General features: G+C 38.7%; 1 protein-coding gene across 4 annotated transcripts in view; it reads left to right on the top strand.

Moving 5' to 3' along the window:
• LOC129728996 (torso-like protein) overlaps window positions 1–22,141 on the top strand; it is a 46,286-nt gene that overhangs the window by 1,860 nt on the left and 22,285 nt on the right. For 3 of the 4 annotated variants that reach the window (XM_055687482.1, XM_055687479.1, XM_055687471.1), the window contains exon 2: window positions 10,024–10,509. The exons of the other annotated variant lie outside the window; for it this stretch is intronic. The gene's annotated coding sequence lies outside the window, so the exon portion shown is untranslated. The remainder of the gene's footprint in view (window positions 1–10,023; window positions 10,510–22,141) is intronic. 4 annotated transcript variants of the gene reach the window in all.

The raw sequence follows: 22,141 nt of genomic DNA, 5'->3' as shown, positions 1-22,141 counted from the left end.
CACCGTTTATTTAAAGATTAAATACATTTTGTAAAACTTTTAATTTCTATTATATTTATTTTATTTTAAAAGCTGGGAAATTGTAAATTAGTGCGGCCATGAATTAGTTGCTGCTAATGATTTATCGAGTTTTCAAAGCTGAGCAATGCAATCTTAAACGGTTTGTTACTCCAGAAACAACTTCTTCAGATCCGCTAATACCACGGATAAAGCAGATAGAGTAATTTCTTCAAATTCTCACCTGACTAGTCATTTTTGACATAGCACTACGTCTTACCGCACTATATCGGGTGTGAAGTCGGAATGAAAAATTTTCAAACAGGACTGCTCGTTTAACCACATGATGAATTACAATTATCAATATCTCGTTGTATTGATAAAAAAGATGAACAATTTTGTGACACTTTATTTATGATATTACTTCATTGTTCATCAGATGATGATGAAAATTTTCATGTTCGAATTTCCACGAACAAGGAACTACTCACGCTCTATCATGAGCCTAGACTATTTTGATGTCTCAAAGGTAAAGCTTTTTTATTTTAAGTTCGTAGCAACCTTTTTTATCGGACAATTTAACGATCTGTTGTTAGATTGCTACTAAAACTTATGTCTTGAAGGAAAACCAAGGTGGCAAAAATCTGGAGAATCAGGGAATTCATTTTTCGGTCAAAGAATAACAGAAAAAACTAAAAAATAATCGAGAAAAAAAATTTTAACTGAGACGCGATTCTTTTTCAAACGAATTTTTAGCGTAAAAACTGATTTTTCTAGCATTAAAGCCTAATTCTGGACCTCTACGGTTTCGTCTCATATCCAATTGAATACTTTTTCGACTGTGATTTCAGAGTTGCGTTAATCTACGTTGCGATTAATGTTATATTTCAGAGAATGTCAGGGAAAATCTGAGAATTTCATTTTGAAACTTTTTTGCCCCACTAAAAACATGCGCTGGTTACTCGTCGTCTATCAGTGCAATAGAACTCGATTTTTATTTGTTTTAATGTAGTTTTGGAATGCTTTATCAAAATTTGAAATTATTTTTGCAAAAAAATGTTCTTGGGCGTAACTGAATTTCCGTTTATTTTTTATGTTTAATATGAGAAAAATTTTACGTCGGTTTTAGAACATGAAACGTATCATATATGAAAGATTTCCGTATGCCACAAAACGTAGAGAAACATTGTTTACTCATTAGCAAAGTAACATTTACATTCATTGCAAATATCTGTTGGAAAATATGTTTCGTGTTGGATAATTCTGCCTAGATAATTACAGTTCAAAACTATTAGAAGATTTCAAAAATAGTGATTTCAGTGACTTAGTTGATAAAAAAGGTGACCAAATGGTGGCCACTTTAGAAATTCTTAGCAAAAACGATGAAATGTTGTAAACTTAAGATCTTCAGTACGGAATATGACCACCGTGAGCCTCAATCACCTTCTGAAGACGTTTCGGCATGCTCTCTACCAAATTCTTTAGATACTGCGGGTTAATATCCTTCCAGGCTCTTGCCAATGCCGTGAAGTACGTGTCCTAGCTTGTTACGCCCGATTTTTCAACGTTATTGTCCAGAATTGCTCTCGAATTGATTCTCGATAGGGCTCAAATCTGGACTTTGAGCAGGCCATTCTAGAAAGTTTATTCGCTTTGACTTGAAGAAAGCCTTGGTTTTCTTATGCTTGAGATCATTGTCCTGTTGCATAGCATAGATAGATTGCCCGTAGTTGCACTCCGTGATTGGTCGAACCAACAAAATTGCAAAATGAACCAAATGAATGGTGCTTGGGATGACATTCTCATTGTGCAATTTTTACTGGCTTATACTTTTACAACTGACCAATAACGACGCCGGCCACGACCAAAAGGCGGTACTACTAGGGAAGGAAAGGGATGGTGATGCTCGTTTTGTTTAGAGACCGCGGGTTCCACTGGATCTCTCCGAGTATCACAGGATAGGATTTGTAATAAAATAAAAATTCACAGCTCTGGTAGCTTTTTGGTAAATGATACAATACATTACGCGATACTAAACTTCAAATATCACGAAGCCTATTGTGTGGGTATCATTTCATCCACAAATAGAAACAATCAATAATGAATAGAAAAAAAACACTTAGCTTCCAGTCTTCAGATGTTGAAAAAACGTTGTTTTTTCTTCATCGTTAAAGCATGTTCTCTAAAACGAGGAGGCTTTTTATAATGAGAATATCCCTTTTCTCCAAACCAAAACGATTAATTCACTTTTAAAAATTAATTTATTCCCGCGTACGTTCTCTCTCTCGCCAAGGTTGCGAGAAAAAAAGGCAATTCGGCGAGTCGAAAATGCATCGCATAGAATTCCTTGAAATTTGCTATGAAAAAAATTCCCTTGCATTAATCACTCCCCGAGAGCCGAGTTGCTGATATCGGAAGCAGACCAATCTTCTTATTTAGCGTATCCTGCATGTTTGCCGTGACTGTTTCTTCCGTTTCGGTAGTGTTCTTTGCACTTGCGATATAGGAAAACCGGTAAAACCACTAAATCAAACCATTTGCAGGGTGTTAAATCACTTAATTGTCAAAACACTGCAGTTCGCAGATTGATTCAACCTTCGAAAAATGACAGGTTTATTGTTTTCTTCTACTACCCGGGTTGACACATTACACCACAATAAAGCCAATGAGTTAACGCTGCTTAGGATGTCCGAAAAAATGGAAGACACTGTTCAGAATTGAAAAATGTTGGCATATTTTCTTGAATCGAGCAAAAATTTTCCTTGGGATCGTTGTCCTGTTGAAAGATAAAGTCCTTGCCTACGCCATTTTTTACAGCTGACTCACGCATATTTTCATTGATGATGTCAATGTAGGTGTCAGCTGTCATTATGCCGTTTAAAAACAAAGCCTTGGTGCTACATTCCGGATCGGAACTTGACCTTCTGTTTATTTATTCCAGACTTCGCAGCCGACTGTTTAGTGTACAGGACAATTACAGGGCTAGCGCTACGATCCTACTGACACTAACAGTCTATCTCGAGCCGAGACTCGAACCTACGACGACTGGCTTGATAGGCCAGCATCGTACCTCGAGACCATCTGGGGGGTTATTATACCGTTTATTTGAATCAAATTATCTACTCCAGCCCAAGCAAAGCAGCCTCAGACCATGAAATCCCCACCATTGTGCTTCACCGTAGACTATAGATGCCACTCCTGTAATGCTTCACCTGATTTCCTTCGTTTTTGATTGAAAATCTCGAATTTCGATTCGTCAGTCCATGAAACACATTTCCAAAAAGATACCGGTTTGTTGAGATTTTTTTGCGAAGTCTAGTCGTGTTTTCTATTTTTTGTGACTGACGTATGGTAGCTTGCGTGCGAACTAGCTCTGTAACCCATGTTCCCTGATTCTGCGGCTAATCGTACGATCGGACACTGAAAGCCGAAGGTTTTCCTTGATGGATCGAATGGTCACCGATGGATGTTTCTTTATTTCGCGAATGACCATCGATCAGTGCGATGATCCGTTTACGCGCACCTCCTCTGCGTGTTTTGTCGCCACAGATCCGAGCTGCTTGTACTTTCCCCAAATTTCCTATACAGCTCCACGACTGGTTCTATATTTTGCGGCAATTTCCTATTGGGATAAGTTTTCCCTATATTCTTTTACTTCTGAATTTCGGATGGAAATCGAAATTTGTTTACCTGTCATACCTTATTGAAGTTAGAACACTCTTTTCCACGATAAACAACTGGGACACAGCTTGAATCGAGTGTAAATGGTGCGGGTTGTTTTGACAAGAGGCCACACCAATGTCGAGGGGTGCGTCAATGTTCAATAACAAAACATCGTGAATTTTCAAACATATTTTGTCAAATCTATCTAAAACTTAAAATAGATGAGGATGATATTAAAAATTTTAAGCATTGTGATAAGGATTGCAGAGAGAAGTGTATCCAATCGGGTGGATTTTTTTTCGTTGCGGGTCACTGAAGATGGTAAAAAAGAAATCCAGTCGTTTTTAAACCACGTGGTCATATTTTGATCAATTGTTTTACTCCCACCTTCCGTGGTCTTTTGGTTAAGCCCCCGTTCCCTCCAGTTTCAATCTCGTGGTCTCTTCATCATGATTTTTTGTCACAAGTGTACGTTGAATAGGCCGGTAGAAAATTTACTTAAAGAAAAATTGAGAATATTAAGAGAGCAACCTAAGTAGTTTGACACACTCATGTCCCTCACTTTGAAACTTCACTCATTCTCAATATGGTTTGCGTTTGTAGTAGAAATATGAGTGTAGAAGAAAATTGAAGAGAGAGAATATGAGAGAACAGCGTAATAATGAAGTGTTTTCTTGCGATACCACTTTCCGTGCTTTTCAAATAAATCATTACGTAGTTCAGCGAATGGTCAGTTCAAGATCAATATTTGAATTGTTGTTGATCGCATGATATTAACAGTGGGGTACCAACGGAAATCGATTTTTTGAGTTACGTTTAGCGATAGGTCAAAAGAATTCCTACGCAAAATTTCAACTTATTCGTGGCAGCCTCTTTTCTAGACTTTTGTAAGTCCGAAATAATATATTTTCCCGATATTGCTTCCCTCGAATAAAGTACTGATACTGATACCAGGGCCGACGTCACACTATTTTCCCGAGTGGGTAGTAAGGAATAAGTAAGGTTCATGGATGCCCTTCCGGTAGTTAACCGGAACAATCTTCATGGCGGGCGAAAACATGCGTGTAGGAATGTTTTTGAGTTCTTTCTTCATTTTATTTATTGATATTCGCGACAAAATTGTTGGAGCAGATCTTATGCCAAAGTTTTGCCCTGAAACTCTCGATGGGGTGCAGCTAGGGGACGCTCCATCTCCTCCAACGATTGCTTGGAGTAGTGGGCCGACGGCAGATCCCGCCAACACACCGCGTTTTCGCCTTATGGTATTTCTTGATGAACGACGCAACTTCCGGCCGGCACTTCTCACTATAAATTTCCCCGTTCACGGCCAGTCTGGAGTAAAAGAAGAGCAGCTTTCTCGCTGATTGTCAGTCATAGCAGCACCTTCTTGGGGAACTTTGTGTTAAATAAACTTCACCTCGGAGCTTCCTTCCTTCGTAGAAGAAGTAAAATACCAAGTGCCCTGCCGATCGTTGCCATTTGCCAGTTAATTTCTCAGTTTGGCCGTTGGTACCTATCTACTGCCAAGCGCGGTCTACCTCTTCAGCATGGTTTGGAGCTTTTTATCGCTCAGGGTCGTCGGCCGTTCGAAACCGGACTTTCTTTCGATGCATTAATTGTTGTCCAATAGCAACAAGACATTGTAGATGCTGACACGGGCGTATCCGACGTCCACAAAGTGACGCACGATATCCATTTTTGACGCGGCGGGGTACCGTTCTTTGAACGCACACACTTCCGAATGAAGTAGTTTTACTGTTATCGCTATCAAAGTTGAGTTCATGGTATTTTTTTGCTGCTGACTCATAGGTTACTATGACTAATGCTGCATGGGTTTGTTTCGTTAGTGCGTGTAAAGGTAAACCCATGCACAATGGATAATTTGTGAGCATTTTTCAAATGCACACGTTAAGGCTCAACAGTTTTGTCTTCTCGAAAAAAGTCTCCGTAAGGCGTAAGGCTTTACTTACAATAGTGAAAGTCTCACTTTTTTGACCGTTGAAAAAAATGCACAAGAGTATCTCTTGAAGTTTTCGAAATCAAAACTGTGTTTTATAGCAAATCGATTAGAAATGCCTGAAATCTGTAGCTTTATAAATTCTCGCTCAACGATATTCATCAAAAAACGGTCACTCGCACATGTGCGCGACAATTTGAAGTTTCGAACATAGAAAACATTTTTTTTTTTCGGTTTTGTCCGATAATTCTGTGTGGGTAAGTGTTTTTTTTCCAAATGGGTACTGATACCCATACTACCCACATCAATCGCCGACCCTGACTGATACTACACACCTTGTTTCCCATGGGAAACAACGATGGCAGCGATTAAGTGAAATTCGTTTAATAAGATCAATCTAGCAACAGACTCGATCCCAGGCGGTCGTTATTTTTCCGCACGTACGCTTACGAGGACTTTTGTATTACAAGTTCCTGGCAAAGGTCCAAAAGATTAACTTAGCCTTTGCAATCGGACTTCGGGCAGTCTTGCTTTAAAACGATCTAAATTTAACTTTTTTGACCGATGAAAAAGTTCATGAAGTTTTCGATATTGTGTTTTTAATGCCAAATGTCCTAGAAATACATGAACGTTGACATCTGATGTTATCACAATACCAAATCTTGACGTTTTATATGCCTTTCCAAGACGATTGGCTTAAAGAATTGTTTTTTACAATTTCATGAGTCTGCATTTTTTGATCGGTCAAGAAGTAAAACTTTGACCAATTTAAGGAACGACTGATTGATCTGAAATTAGGCATGGCGGTTTTGCTACTAGGTATGGCAAAAAAAACTCATCTAAAAAAACTAAAAGGAAAAAGTTCGGGTAAATTTCTACTATGAACTTTGTAGTTGAAAACTACAAAACTTTCAAAGAAATAGTTATCGGTTTCCGTTATACTCTACTAGAAAATTTTTTGGAAATGAATATTGAAATTCAGTCCGCGCAAATATATATTTCGACTGTGACATACAGTCTTCCCCAGTGCTTATGAACCAGTCCACATAAGCACTGAATTTCAATATTTATTTCCAAAAAAATTTCTTACATTAAAAAAATTTCTTACAAAATTTTTTTTACATTAGCCAAACAGGTAAATTATGAAACCTTTAAGCGCTTCTCAATTTTCGATGATACGATCTAACGGTAAATCGATCATGAATACAATGTTTTTCTGTAACAACAAAAATAACTCTTGACTTGATGAAATGGTATTTGAATAAAATATAAAAATATAAAAGTCAGCAAAAATAAAGGCCAAGTCGTTTGCCTTTTAACCCCCCAGCCCCTGCGTGGTTTTTCATGATCTTTCAATGACATCAAATCAACAGTAGATAGATGTAATTTTGCAGGATAAAATCAGGATCAATAAAAAAGCGAAAATAGCAATAAGAAAAGGCTTCGGTTCGGTGACTTGTTATTCCCCGCTTTAATTCATCATCAAAATAGTTGAAAATAATGACTACACGCAAAACTTTTCCTTATTACTTTAGAAGCAATAGCGCAAAATTGCCTTTTGGGTAACAAACCTATTACTTAAAAGGCAATAAAATTCTTCCCCAGTCAAGTAACAACACATACTGCCATATATTTAGCACGTGTTACGGGAGTACGGCTATCTAATAATGGTCGTTTCTACCACATGCAAGATTTTTTCTGTCGAAAACTGCTCCCTTTCCATCTCAAGCAAAAAAAATCACACACCGTCGCATATGTTGCACATGTTACATGTTTCTTCAATCTCCAATTCATCCGGTGTGCGTGTATTAGTTCGCATACGGAGTAGAGAAAAAATATGACAAGAGCTGCCAAGCAGCATTTTCCCCGTCATAGAGTATGCAAACGTTGATGATTTCAAAGACTTGAAATGCGTCTTGAAATGACATCACGATCTGTAAACTGCGTTAGAGAGAAACAAAAACATTCGCTTTCCTGCAAGTTATCTAAAACACATACTCATTGGTTCATGGAAACTCATATGCACCTGGTTCAAAATACAATACTCGTGCCTATCCAGACAATATTCGCAACTTCGGCAACTCTGGTCAGACAGTATTACATATTTCCATTTCAAGTAAACAGTGGGAGACGAAACGAAAGCGTTTCTAATTAGACATTTGAGGTTGACGGATGAGATTCTGATTATGTGTGGATGAAGGGGACAAAATTGAACCTGATCGTTGCATCAATACAATTGCAGCGAGTGAAGTCTTGCTAACACATGCATTGCGGTGCTTGGCTGTATGTTCTCCTCCAGAAACACATAAAGCGTGTGGCCGTCATAATTTTTATTACTTTTTGTTTGTTACTCTTTGTGTATAATGCGCAGTCATAAGACACAATAAGTAATAAAAAATTGCCCTAAAGTAATAAAATGTTCCCCGTTTGCGTTGGGTGTAAATAAAAGAAAAACTGACTTTAGTTAAATTGCCTCCAAATTAGAGACTTTTCAGTGACCAGCTTTAAAATAGTGACCTTATATTAGCTGTCTTCGTTTACAAATGTTAGCAAATGAAGAAAACATGGTGGTGTCAAAAAAAGTTGTTTGCACAAAAAAAAAAACACCACAGGCACTATATCGACAAGTGTAAAAGAAGTTCTTTCGAGTGTTGTTTAATATATGTTATTGAAATTCAAAAGAAGTTACAATTCTCAAAAGCACATTTTCCGACATAAGTCTACGCTCAAAACAGCAAACATTTATTGACCTGTGGGAACGAGCAACTTCTGTCGTGATCATATCGTGTGTCAATGACACAGGAATAGTGGGCGTCAAAATCGGCGTTTAGTATCTGTGCATGGCGTACTCGTCTCACCACATTAACTACAGTTTACGATATTGTTCTCCATTCTATCTATTCAACGACATATAGATGATTGCAATCCATGATCTGGTTAAACAGTTATTACCAATTGAAATCTGATTTAACACCTGTGCCGGTTTCATTTTCGTTTTCATAGAAGGAACCTCAGTAAGGAGAACAAATACGTATCTCTACGTTAAAAATCATATTTTATGCTGAAGTTTTTTCTATTCCAAGAAGTAACAATTTTACTATTTTACCGAAAACGGCCGAAAGCGAAATTCCATGAGGCGGAAACAGCTGTTTTTCATTGCTTAATGTAACAAATAAAAACCATCAGGTTTAAAACGTCCTAATACCTAATACACAAGTGCTATAACAACACCAACCGCCTAATGCAGCACTAGGGCATGAATGAAATAAGGTGGTCATTTTGCGCATACTAAAAGTTGCAAAACGCTCAGCATTGAACTGTCCGGCGGTTGGTCGGAAAGCGCAAACGAGAATAAAAAAATAAAACAAACTGTTTGCGATTTATATTCTACAGCCGCCACCAAACTGACCGACACTACAATAGAACAGAAGTTGCGGGGCAACGCGAGCCGCGAGCTTCACAGTCGGCCAAGTGGTCGTCGTCATTGCGGGCGGGTTGTCGGTGTTGTTTTTTTTTTTTTTTGTCGTGTTGTTGTGTGACGACCGGTAGCAGACTAAGCTCAAACCAAGCACACACGGGCTCAAGAAAGTAACCTTCGTGCTCGGTCCATTACAAGCAATTCCGGAAGCGCAGAATTTCATCAAAATTCACGCTTCTAATCTGCTGAAGCCATCTGCAAATTGGAATCAGAACCAGCTGGGTACTCTTTTTCACGTGGCTACCCGCCTTGAAATTAGTGCCGGTTACGCTCTCATTAATTTTCCAGCCAACGGATATGAGACATTGTCTATTTTCCTTATTTGTTCGCAGTTTCGTATGTCAAATTTAAAAAGATTTGAGAACTATAACCTATGACAGCAGATTTAATGACCTATTTCGCTGCCTTCGATCACAGGGAGGGAAACTCTCCTAACGCTAACCCAAACTCGAAACTACATAACTCAATTATTTTAGTTCTACCTAAGATCGTTTCAATTTAGTTCTGAAGGTGAATCAAAGGCGGAAACGTTGCTGCTGTTGCTGGTGCCGCTGTAATTGGCATAGAGCAACTTCCATAATAGGTTAGATAATCGCTATGGACTCCTAGGCTGACCGTGACGAGAGCGATACCTAATGAAACCGTGCCCTATTGAACGGGATAATGGTGATGATGATGTTGATAGTAATGCCGGTGGTGATGGTGATGGTGGTGGTGGTGGGAAATCATTGAAAATAATGGTTAGAGTGGCCGGGTGAACCTTGGAACAAAACGAGACCGGTTGTGCATCATCACAGCCTCAAAGACTGGGTTGAAGCGGAGATAGCCACCGCCGGACCACGTGTACTTGTTGTTAAAGTGTTCACTTTCAATGAAATACATACTTCTTTTTTACGTTACTATTTTGTTTTTCACGTACGACGGTAAGTCGGTTTCAGTGAACGCTTTTAGAAGAAATTAATACAGAAATAAGAAGCAGTCCTCACAGTTGTCAGTGGCAAGCTGCAGTTTCGATCGAGAAAAAAGCCAGTCGCTTCTTCCCCCCTCAACAAAACAACAACATTGTGTGGTTGTGTGATGATAGAAATGAGGTAAAGTGTGACCGGCAGTCCCAGAAAGGAGTTATTTTAAACTACTTCAGAAGGAGCGGAGAGTGTGTTTTGCTGTGGCTGCTAAAAATAAAGTGTTTTATGTAAAACAAAAATATTGGTGCCATCAACAACAAAGGTGGGTCTGGTAGTGACGCTTCGGAGGGAAGAAATCAGTTAAATGAAGAAATGGAGTGAAAAGCGAAAATAAACCAAGCAATTTCGACACGTGAATTTCCACGAATCAAGCTGAACTGTAAAGCTAGCGCGGTTTAAAGTCAGCAAACAAAATTGGCCACAACTGCTGGTGACAATCATAACTAACGGTAAGCAAAACGTATGTACTAAAAACTTTATTTAATTTGCTCCAAATGTCAGAGGGATTCATTGGAAAACCGATTATCAAATCGATGTAGATTTTTAAGTAACACTTGTACAATTTCGGGTGAATTTACATGTTGTCTAAATTACATGAATGGAGCATTCGAAACGATTCAATCTAACTTCGTTTATAATTTTATTGTCGATATAAGTTGAAGGCAAATATTCATATAACGACCTGAAAGTGAGCAGGGTTGTTGACTTAATTCCCATCATACTAAGAAAAGTTTGTTCAACAAGACTTTGTCAACTAATTCATATGTTGACGTTGCGGCTGAAAAAACTGTGGATTGCCGTCCATTGAAAGCATTTTCGTGTGAATTTACTAACATTTTTAATTGGTTGAGTGAGGCAACATTCATTGTAGTTGCATCAAACAGGATGTCAATTGACTTCTTTTTTCTGGTATATAATAGATAGTCATCGATAGATATCATCAATTACATAGGACGTAGGAGAATCTCGGAAGCTTATTGACGACTCGGATCGTAAAGTCAAACTAATCATATTGACAGCACACATCCAACGAGAGCGGGGTCTACCCCGAAGTCGACGGTCTCTATCGGGATTCCTGCTAAATATAGTTATAGCTGATCATTCCCCTGGCATTCTAGTTACATGCCCAACCCACTGAAGTAGGCCGTGTTATATCCGTTTGATTATATCCGCCGATTGGTGAGCCTGGTACACTGCATGGTTTCTACGCCAAGCACCATTTTCCAGTTTGCCGCCAAGGATTGACCACAAGATTCTACGCTCAAAAACACCAAGAGCTCGCCGATCAGTTTCTTTCAGTGTCCATGCTTCGTGGCCAGAGAGGTTCATCGGGAAACCAGTGTTTTATAGAGTGCTTGTTTTGGGACCTCAGCTGGTTACGCCACCATGTACTTTGTTTTGGCAGAGTTTATGACAAGCCCAACTCTCGCAGCTTCCCTCTTGAGAGGTCCAAGGGCCTTTTCCACCACTCTACGGTTAATACCAATGCACAGTGGTCCAGATCGTCGATTTAGCGGTATTTAATTTTTTGTGCAAAAACAGCTGTTGTTAAGTTAATAGTATATCTGAAAGATATTTCGTGTTTAAAAAGGCGCTTCTTTATAGAAAATAAAAATTAGGGTGGCTCCATTTTTAAAAAATAGCAAAACTAACTTTTTTGCTGATAGAGATGCTTACTTACTTCCGTATTTCTAAATTCGTTGTTCGTGGTTGATGAAAGGTTTCGGTATGCTACCTTACCAGGGTCGCGATACCTACATCCTGCTGATGGGGCTGCCGTCTTAGGTGTAGCTGGCGGGATACAGCATTCCATAATTCAGCCGCCCGCTCCGGGTCAGACGCTGTTGTACGCCGCCCCTATGGGGATACAGCCGCGTACGATACGGATATAGACCGATCAAATAAAAAAAAAGTAGCATGCATGTGACATATATCGAGAAATCCAACCAAAATCGCAAAGTTTAAATTGGATTTATTTGAGATAGAAAAATATCCACCCTCCAGATTTTAGATATTATATACAGAAAAGTACGCAATCAATAGTTTTAGTTTGTGTTTGTTATTTAAGTAGATACGAACATTTGAAAAGGGCGTATTTTGAAAGCGAAAAGTCTAATAACTTTTCTTGTGAATGAGATAGCGCTTTTCAGTATTCAGAGAAAATATGCACCTCAAAAAGACCTAAAAACTGTTAGAAGACCAAGTTTAACCAAAATAAAAAATAAAAAAGTTACATCGAAAAAACTAGATTTTTCAGCGACACCCTAACTTGCTATATTAAATTCATCATACCGTGAAAACTATGCAAGATAGAGACTAGCTTTCTTTGGCAAAGCTGTTTAGAATAAATGGATCTACAACTCCTCTGAACTAAAAAGAACCGTATCTCTATCAGCAGAAAAGTTAGTTTTGCTATTTTTGATAAAAATGGAGCCACCCTAATTTTTATTTTCTATAAAGAAGCGCCATTTTAAACACAAAATATCTTTCAGATATACTATTAACCTAACAACAGATGTTTTTGCACAAAAAATTAAATACCGCTAAATCGACGATCTGGACCACTGTGCAATGATGTCGATATCGTCCGCAAAACCAGCATGTGAGACATCGTCTCTGCACGCCAGTCCTCCGTATAGCACCTTCCAATGCGATGTTTAACAATAAGTTTGACAGGCCATCACCATGCTTTAAACCATCTAACGTCACGAGAGCGTCCAATATCTCAGCGGTTACTCTGACTCATGACGTGAAACCGTCAAGGATGGCACGAATCAATCATCAGTTTGGCTGGAGAACCATATTCGAGCGTAATTCGCTATAACTTATTCCTCTTAATAGAGTCGTACGCTGCCCTGAAGTCTATGAACAGAAATTTGTCGAGAATTTGGTCCGTGATGGAGCGTTCCCCTCTAAAACCACATTGGTAATCGCCCACAAAGGTTCCTGCAACGGCCTTGGATGCGGGAAAAAATTTTGAACACGGTATTGAGAAGAGTTATGCCCCGATGATATCTAGTCCAGGCCTTTTTGTAGATCTGAAATATGAGACCCTACAACCAGTACAATGGCAATTGTTCATCAGACGACATTTTCAGCAAGATCCGATGGATGGCACGATACAACTGTTCGATCCCGACTTTAAAAAGTTCGGCGGGAATGCCGTCCTTCCCAGTTGTCTTGCAGTGCCTTAGCTCTTGAACCGCTTTTTCACCATGTGAATCCACAGCTTGTCCATCATTCTCAACACAGTGCCGTTTCGATTTTATCTAGGTAAAAAAACAGTTTCCAGATCTTGCGAGGTTGTGGATTCGAGGAAATTATGGTGATTAGTATTTTAGCAAAAAATACTTGTTTTTATCATTGGACCAAGTCTACAGTTTCTGTCTTTCTCACCGTTCAAAAGCAAACTAAAATGTTGCTTCCAACACCTGGCCACCTTTAACTTATCGGTAATCAAGTTTCCTTTTTTGTCGTTCTTGTCGTTGACACGTTTCGGTTTTTAATTCGGTTAACCTTCTTGCAGAAGCTTCTCCCATCGTGCCTGGAGAAGCAGTGATCCGCCTCCGCATGAACACGCTTCCAAAACTGAGATTTCTTAGATGTCTCCACTCCTCTGTCTAAAAGTGTCGACTATCGATCAGAACATGGTCGAGCTGAGAGCAAGACACCCCATTCAGGTGCATGGTGCTTTCGAATATTCGACGTGCAAAATAAGTGTTACAGATAGCCATGCCTCAGGCTATTACTGATCGTAATAGAGTGGAAGCTTCCTCTACCAATTACGGGGCGAAAAAGGTCTTCCTGCCGATAACGACCGTGCTGTCGTATCTTGTGCACTCACTGTACGTCCTTCAAGAAGATCATAGAACTCCTTCTCGTCATCGGGCTTTATCATTGGCCGGTGCGTACACATCGATTAGGCTATAATTGAAGAATTCGCTGCTAATTCTCAACACTCATATACGGTCAATGATCGGCCCCCATCTAATGACACCGTAGAGTCTACTGAACAGAGGTGGATGATCACAATAGATCCTTTAGTAGGTAGTCAAATTTCGTTATATTAATTTTTATCATAGTTTTCTACTCCTAATCTCATTAAGAAAAACACGAGAATTGAAGACATTTTTCAAATTATGTTTTACAATGCGAACACTTTGGTTCTATTATTGACATACCAATATTTGGTTGTTTTTTCGTCAATGAGAAAGAGAGAAATGGTGAACCACATCGATGGCTTTCTTGATGTCAGACGAAACCTGAAGAAAACCTAATTTTTTCTTTTGAATCTGAATTTCGGCTTTTTTTGTTGGCGCTCCAGGTACCTAACTTAAATGTTACCTTTGATGCAGTAAAAATAGCATTATGCAATGACAAACAATTGAATATTTTTTAACAAAATGGTAATTGAATATCGCAAATGTCTAAGGGGCTGTCCACATTCCACGTGGACAACTTAGAGGGGGAGGGGGTACACAAATGTCCAAGTTTGTCCACGGTAGGAGGGAAGGGGTTCATCATAATGTCCACGTGGACACGATATTTTGCCAAAAAAACGGAAATCTGCAAAAAAAAAAATTGGCCTTCAATAAAAAATCTACGGCTATTCTGGTTTTAGAGTCGTTGTCAGCTGTATTTGTGATAAATTTTGCTTCTAAGAAATATTTCTTTTCAAATCCTTTTCATTTGTTAGCAGAGGTCTTTGGGGCACTTTCAACTAAGCTCAATTTGGAATAAGTTTTATCTCTAGTTTCACCCATCTATCAATCCACTTTTCGTTGAGTTTAGAATCATTTTCTGCTTTGCTCTTTTTTCAGAACGCTTCTATCCTCCAACCGTTTGGCTAAATTTGAATCATTTTCTTTTGGCCTTTTCTTCTCCATAGAATTAATTTATTAATTTAAACAAAATTTAGGATCATTTTCTTAGTTTGTTTTTTTTTATCTCAGGAGCGTTCCTAAGCATTTAAAATTAGTTCAGAATATCTAATTAGCTTTATCCGTTTTCTAAAAACTTTTTTAACTACATTTATGACGATTTTTTTCTTCTGTTTCCTCTTTACTTGCGAAACATTTTACAGTTCTTTTTGGTTAATTCATGATCATATTTTATTTTAATGTTTTCTGCTTTTGTTGGCTTTTCTTAGACATCAGTGACGTCATTTTGAATTAAATTCAGTAATCATCTTTTCTATTTGAAAAAAGTGTTTTCAGATGTTTCAAGCTACATTTACTCAAGTTTTTATGCATTTTAAATTAAACTTGGTACAGTTTTTCAATGAGTTTGGTATTTTTCCTGGTTTATAGTTGCTCTTCCAATTTATCAGATACTAATTTGAAACAAATTTTCCAGCTGTTTTTCTTACCATATTGAATCCGTTTTGTTTTTGGTCACTTATGTCGTTTTTTTTTCGAACAATTCACAACTATTTCGGAAATCAAAACCTTTTTAGATTAAATTTTCAAATCTATTGTGTTGTTTTTTTTTTCTAGCGTTAAAAAGTGTTTACAATCGTTCAGAGCATAGGCCTCTATTTCAGAAAACGAGACAAGCAAAATAAAATAACAATTTTTGTGTCCACTTGGATCTCACATATTAGATCTTACGGAGGTTTTCTTCAGCAGCATCAATCCGAATGACAATATACTAATAAACATCTTAGGTAATGACATTCTAGAAATTGCAATTTGAAGAAAATTAGAAGAAATTAGAAAGAGTCCAAAAATATATCTATTTGAGCGGCAGTGTTGCCAAATATATTATTTTAGAATTTGAAAAATTGAATAGAATTTATCGGCAAATGAGTATGTTCTGATGTTAAATTTGATAATTTCATCGTATTTCTGAGAAAGTTTTTCATTAAAAATCTTTACCCCTCGAGTTACAGAGCTTTGAGAGATAAAGTCAAATTTGCTCTAATTTCTCTACAATTTCTATTCCTATTTTGCTAATATCTTCGAAACTTTTCTTGATTATAGACAAAATTTAAACTGTTATCAAATGCTTGGATATCAAGAATACAGCTATTAATTGGAAAAAAATGGGAAAATGTTAAATTTTGACTTAAAAATCACGAAGAAAGGTTTTCATAATTTTTCCACGAATAGAATCAACACCAACGTTGGGATTTTTGCATACACACAATTCTCCAAACTTTGAGTCAAATCTGAAAAGGTTGTTGATATGAAGTGTGCAGATGAAATAACCCATACAGAACGAAATATCACTTATTAAAATGTTACCAGCTACTTGTTATAACGCTTGTATTTTCCCAGACTTCATCAATAGTTATTAAAAGGTATAACTTGCTATAGATGGATGAAATTTTCGAACGTTTAGATAAGAGTTGTTCGGTCTGGAGTCAAGTTTTCGTATGGAGGAGCCTGAGAATAAACAGTCGAACTTATGACCACCCGCTCGTCATAGCGGACTCTGTAATCTTGTGGCTACGAAGCTCCCCATTAAAGAGCTTAATCAGCGAGCACATACAGTCAGTCCTTGAGCAGCGTAGAATCCATAAATCCACAGAAGACCAAACATCGGATGGTTAAATCCCGAATGAGAGAATGCTGGAAAATTAAACAACTAACAGAGACAATATTCATGGAATCGTTAACGACACTAGTTTAGTTTCGTCGAAATACCAAGAAAATTATCACGCTATTGCTAAATAATAGACTGTTTTTCTTAGCTATAATCAATAGGAACATAATCATGCTCATTTCTGGGTTTGATAGATTTAAAGATAGGCCCCACAAAGTTTACAAATTAGCAAAATTAGCACTATTACAGCTATTTCATATCTCGTAATTATCTGTCTATCCCATTTTTTGTATCATTCATTTATATTTTTGCTGTAAACTTGGGTTAAACAAAATAAAAACTATTAGAAAAAAAATACATAAGGGGCCATCCACATTCCACGTTTGACCGATTTTAACCCCCCACACCCATTACCCCCCCAAAGCTGTCCACGTGGAATGTGGACGGCCCCTAACCTGTCACCATTTGAGCTGATTTATGGTAGTCTTTGCTCATGAGGTGGAGAACATAATCATTTGAATTATGGCTAAGTTATGATGGTACGATGATTCCGCACGCCAATTTACCGCACTCTGTTTAAGCGCTGTGCGCATCAGTTCAAGGCTAGTCAAGATGGTCTGCATAAAAGAAGATCCCAGACGGCTCGATAAAAAATGTGAACAGCCTAAAGCTATTCTGAGTAATGCGATGAGCGGTATGGATCGATCAACAGTTTGCAGGTGGCATGTAAAGACACTGTGTAGACATAGACCTGCGAACTAAACCGGAACTAGTTGAATAACTGTCAAACGAACGAACTAAAATCAACCCTTGAGAGGAGTATTAGTATCAATTTGTCAACCCTTATTGAAAGATGGAACCACCGTTTCACTGGTGTAAAAGTGAGTATCACTTTCTAAAAAGTGTATTTATCACAATCAAGCACATTTGTATGCTTACCAGCTGTAGTGTGAAAACGACACACTACAAAAATCGAGATTTGTGTTGCTAATGTGAGGTTTTTGAACGAATAAAAGGAGGGCAATGGTGCCAGTTTCCATACCGCTCACTCCTTTATGATTGTGATTGTGGAGTTATTTGTATACACCAGTCTTTTGCTAGGGAAACTTTAGCCAACAGGTACATTCTCTAATGATAGCTTCCAGGAACAAGTGACGCTTTTCTTGCAGATCATGTCCATCCGACTCCGAATCAGTTGGAAGCATAAGTTGACATAAGTTTGCTTCCAGTACAGCGTTGACTATTTTTTGCAAATGTTCATCATTGTCGTTTCCATCAATCAATTGACAGTCATGAGGTCATCTTATAGCAAGTTTTGGATAAAAAAAACAGCTTATCGAATAGAGGGAAGTCAGATGCTGCGATCGATTTCCTTTGCCGTAGCGCACGGTTAGCGAAACGGTTAGCAAAGCGTGAACAATAAAACGTGCAAATATTTGAACAATTCGGTTCCCATACCATGATCGCGAGGGTCTTGCATGTCTGTTCGAAGTTTACACGCCGCCGCCCGATGCACCCGAGCAGCCGGGTGCCGTGCAGCCCATCAATGCGGGTGATAAACGGTAGTTTTTTGCCATCCCTTGTTCAATGATTTGCCTCCCATTGTTCGGTTGTTTGTGATGCTGTTCCCATGCCATTGAGCATCATTGAAAAACAACATCATTCCGGCTTTCGTTACAGCAAAACCGTGAGCGACCAGTGCTACGAGAGTGACCTTCGTCTACGACCTTCGGTCGTGACATTCGCGGGCAAGTTGTCGGAAATGCGGCAGATAAAAGTTACTGCATCTAGTAAAAGTAAAATTTTCATCATAAAATCAAAATACAAATGTGTTCACGTTTCGCAAATCGAAATTCAACACAAAGCGATTGGAAATATTTAAAAAAAACCTCCACTGTGGTGGTTGCTTTTCCCTTCACTGGACAAACTTATGTTGTGTCCGCAAAAAAAGAATAAGCGGGTGGCGACTAACCCACACATAGGCACACACTGCCCGGTAGAAGCTGAATCGACAGTAGCGGAGAACTGGAATGAAAAAGCGTGCCAAATTTTCAAGGTCTCCCCAGTTTGCGGACACATTAATGCATGTACCTGGCCAAAATTCGCGCTATGGCGCGCTACTAACCGCCCATAAAATTGTCTTCTGCTTCTTGTTCTTTTGTGATACGTAGCGTAAAAAAAACACGAAAGTGAGCGCCAATTACTTCATCGAATAAACCACGAAACCGTTACGAATTACTACTGGACCAACGTCAAATTTACATGTCTGTCTGGCACAATTCGGACCACAGACAGACAGCAGTTCAACCAATCAAGCGGACGACGAGGTTGCCTTTCTACGAAATTGCAATGTTGCAGGGCAGAATTGTTTCACACTCAAGAAAAAACTAGTTTTTTTTTATTTGCGGATTGTCAACAACCTGTCAACAACCACGAGCGGCGCTATAAAGAATAGTGCCACAGGAATATCATTTCACGCTTCATCGCCCAACAAATCGAAAAACACATGAAATGATAACTTTTCCATCGGATGAGCAGCAGCGTGTCTCCTACAAAACGGGAATCACCCATGACAAGTTCAAGTCAAAGGAACATGTCGCAATGAATAGCGATCATCAACCGCAAACAACACCTTGAGATTGGTCATTAATCTTTTTACTGTTGTTTTTTTCCTGACTAGAACCAATGGATCGGGTGATTGTGGGTAACACGAAGAAGAGGCTTATAATGAACTTATAAAGTAAAGTGAAGCTAATTTTAGAGTGGAGTGAGCAAGTTCAGTAACGTAATTTGCAATTATGATGAGATACACGCTGAGAAGAGTTTTTCAAACATCAAGAAACAGTTTCCGGAATTTTCGAACCTGTAAACTGATCTTCTGTGGGGGGAATACCAGCGGTGACAGTGCAAAATGTAATTCTAACCGAAGCAAACATCGCTCGCAAGCAGTTTCGGTTATTTGCACACGCACAAGCACACTTTATTTTTGGCCAAATGATCGACAGCTGAGCACTTACTTAGCGATAAATAAACTTTATGATCGGTTTCGGTGACACAGACGGGTCGGTCAGACCCGTTCAAATTTTGTTTGCTTCGAAAGAGTAGTTCCTGTTCACAACTCCAACTTCAAAGTTCATACTAAATTGGATAAGCGTAGAATGATGATTTTGGTTACTTTTAGGTGTGATTATCTCCGAATGTCACACAGTTTAATAAAAAAAAATATTGTAATAAGGCTTAGAACCACTTTTTTCTGGGCTAAAAAATCTTTTGTTTGAATATGTTTTTCAATCAGTTTTGTATTTTATTGCTTATGTTGGCAGTATATTTTTCTAATTTGGCCTCATTGACTAATTCCATATCTACTCTTTTGATTTTTGGGCTTTTTTCTAATATTATTTTAAATTGTTCTGTTTTATTCATTACGTTAGCTTTTCGCAATTTTTCAGATGAACTAACATCAAGAAACGTACAAGAAAAAATACTAGTTGCATTACTGGAGGAAACAGTGTCCTTTAATGCGTGAATTTGTTAGAATTTCCTATTATAGCTGGTATCGGTCTCTTCACTTCGCAGCTATCTTTTTTGTGCTCTTTATTTCTCGCCATATACTTTACTTTATCGGAGCTGATGATGAATCCAATTCTTAATCCTTGAACCACCCAACGTTACGAACGTGAAATTACACCCACTATCCCCACGCATAGTTGTCTAGAGTGGCACGATTCAGTTTAATAAGTATATTTTGCCCCAGCTCGTATTGCCTAACTGAATCGTACGCCATCTTAGAGTTTGTAAATATAGGATGAGTTTGAAAGCTGACTCCTTTGAACATAGCTAGGATTTGACGCGAGGTAGTTTTTGGACGCTACAGACCACTCTCGTCAGGCAAAAGCCACTCTTTCGACTACCAATTGGACTCAGGAGTGTTAGGGTGAATTCATGTGACGCAAAAATTCATTCCAGTGCGTAACCAAAGCCAGATTCCCCGTCGGAAGTTTTACACGTAGATTTTTTAATCAAATATTAAGAGCCACGACACTTTTCGCGTGCACAACTTCTTTATGTGACCAACAACTTCCTTTGAGATGCCTAAGCCCTAACTGGTTCACTAAATTTCAGTTTGCGGTCACTCATCATAAAATTTACTTCTTTTCGTTACTTGCGAGGTAAAAACATGATTATTGAAAGAGTTTGCATCGGGTTTGAGAATGTAAAGATACATATGGTGTTTTTTCTGCATTTCAAACCTGTCAGTCGTCCGTGTTCGCCTATCGATGCAATCTAACCTCGGCTAATGTATCGAGTATGGGTGAAAAAAAAAAGCTTCGGAAATTCTTTGCTCATTAACAAAACATTCCGAAGCGTCTTTGGCGATGCCTTGAAACATTCGATCTAGTTCTACACAATGTGCCCTAGTTTCGGGAAGGCAATCATCACGACGTCTATTGCTGTGCGTGTTGCCATGGTGTCAAGTGGGTAAAAAGTCACTGTCAAGGTGAGCCATCATTAACGGGTATTGGCGAAGAAAACGAACAAAACAGACGTATTTTCAAGCCTATAAATAGGGGTTATATTCATGCGTAGCCCTGTCGCGCAGAGCCTTTATGACTTTACCGTGAGCAGTAAAGAGTAATGGCACCACTTTGCGTCCATCTTTCCTAGCATTAATTATGTTCATCATTAGTTAGCATTTAGCTAGAATACCTTACCATCTAGTAATGATTGATACATGGTCAGAAGCTTTACCACCTGCACGCATCGCCTCGTACGATACGACAGGCTTTGAAGGTATGGCGAGATGACACCGTTTATCACTAACCGCGTAACGCAAAGGTGCGACAATGCGAACCAGATGAAGCATAGAAATATAAGCAGGACGACCGAAAAGGTTTCGCTCGAACGTCTTGCGTCAGTGAACCATTCGGTTTGTATTTTGACGATCACCTAATGACACTCTTCAGCGTACAGCTGAAACATCGTTCTTGTTTTGATAAACTCTTGGAAAAGTAGGTATCCTTGAGATATTCTTACAAAAAACCGTTGAACCGGTTTCAATCAGCGCACACGTTCCTCGGAGCGGGCGGTTTAACACTTTGCGACAAGCAACAAAAAGGCGCGGCGGCAGCTCTACCATTTGCGGATTATGTTGCGTTTAGAGGTTAATTGTGACTGAAGGATGTGCAGGTTATAATACCTAGACCGAACTAGCATGTGATAGCTCTTTCAGGGTCTTTCCTTTTTAACCCAGCAAATGCAGGGGACGTGAAGCGCACAAACGGCCAACAGTTTATGTGAATTGAAATGATTTTGCTTTCCTACCAAAACTGGCCAGACTTTATTGCTAAATAAGAGGAAGTTGACCTTTCTGGTTTAAGCTTAGCGACTTGGTTTGGGCTGTCGATCGATAAATACATAGTCGAAGTGGCGAAGAAATATTTTCGGCTGCACCAAGGTCGAGGTAACATCTTGTTGACGAGTTGCGAAGCCAGCTCGCGATCAGTATGATAGTTTTTTTAACTACACTAAGGTCGC

Source organism: Wyeomyia smithii, chromosome 1 (genome assembly GCF_029784165.1).
Source record: "Wyeomyia smithii strain HCP4-BCI-WySm-NY-G18 chromosome 1, ASM2978416v1, whole genome shotgun sequence".
Taxonomy (NCBI): domain Eukaryota; kingdom Metazoa; phylum Arthropoda; class Insecta; order Diptera; family Culicidae; genus Wyeomyia; species Wyeomyia smithii.
This window is presented reverse-complemented; position numbering and strand designations above follow the sequence as displayed.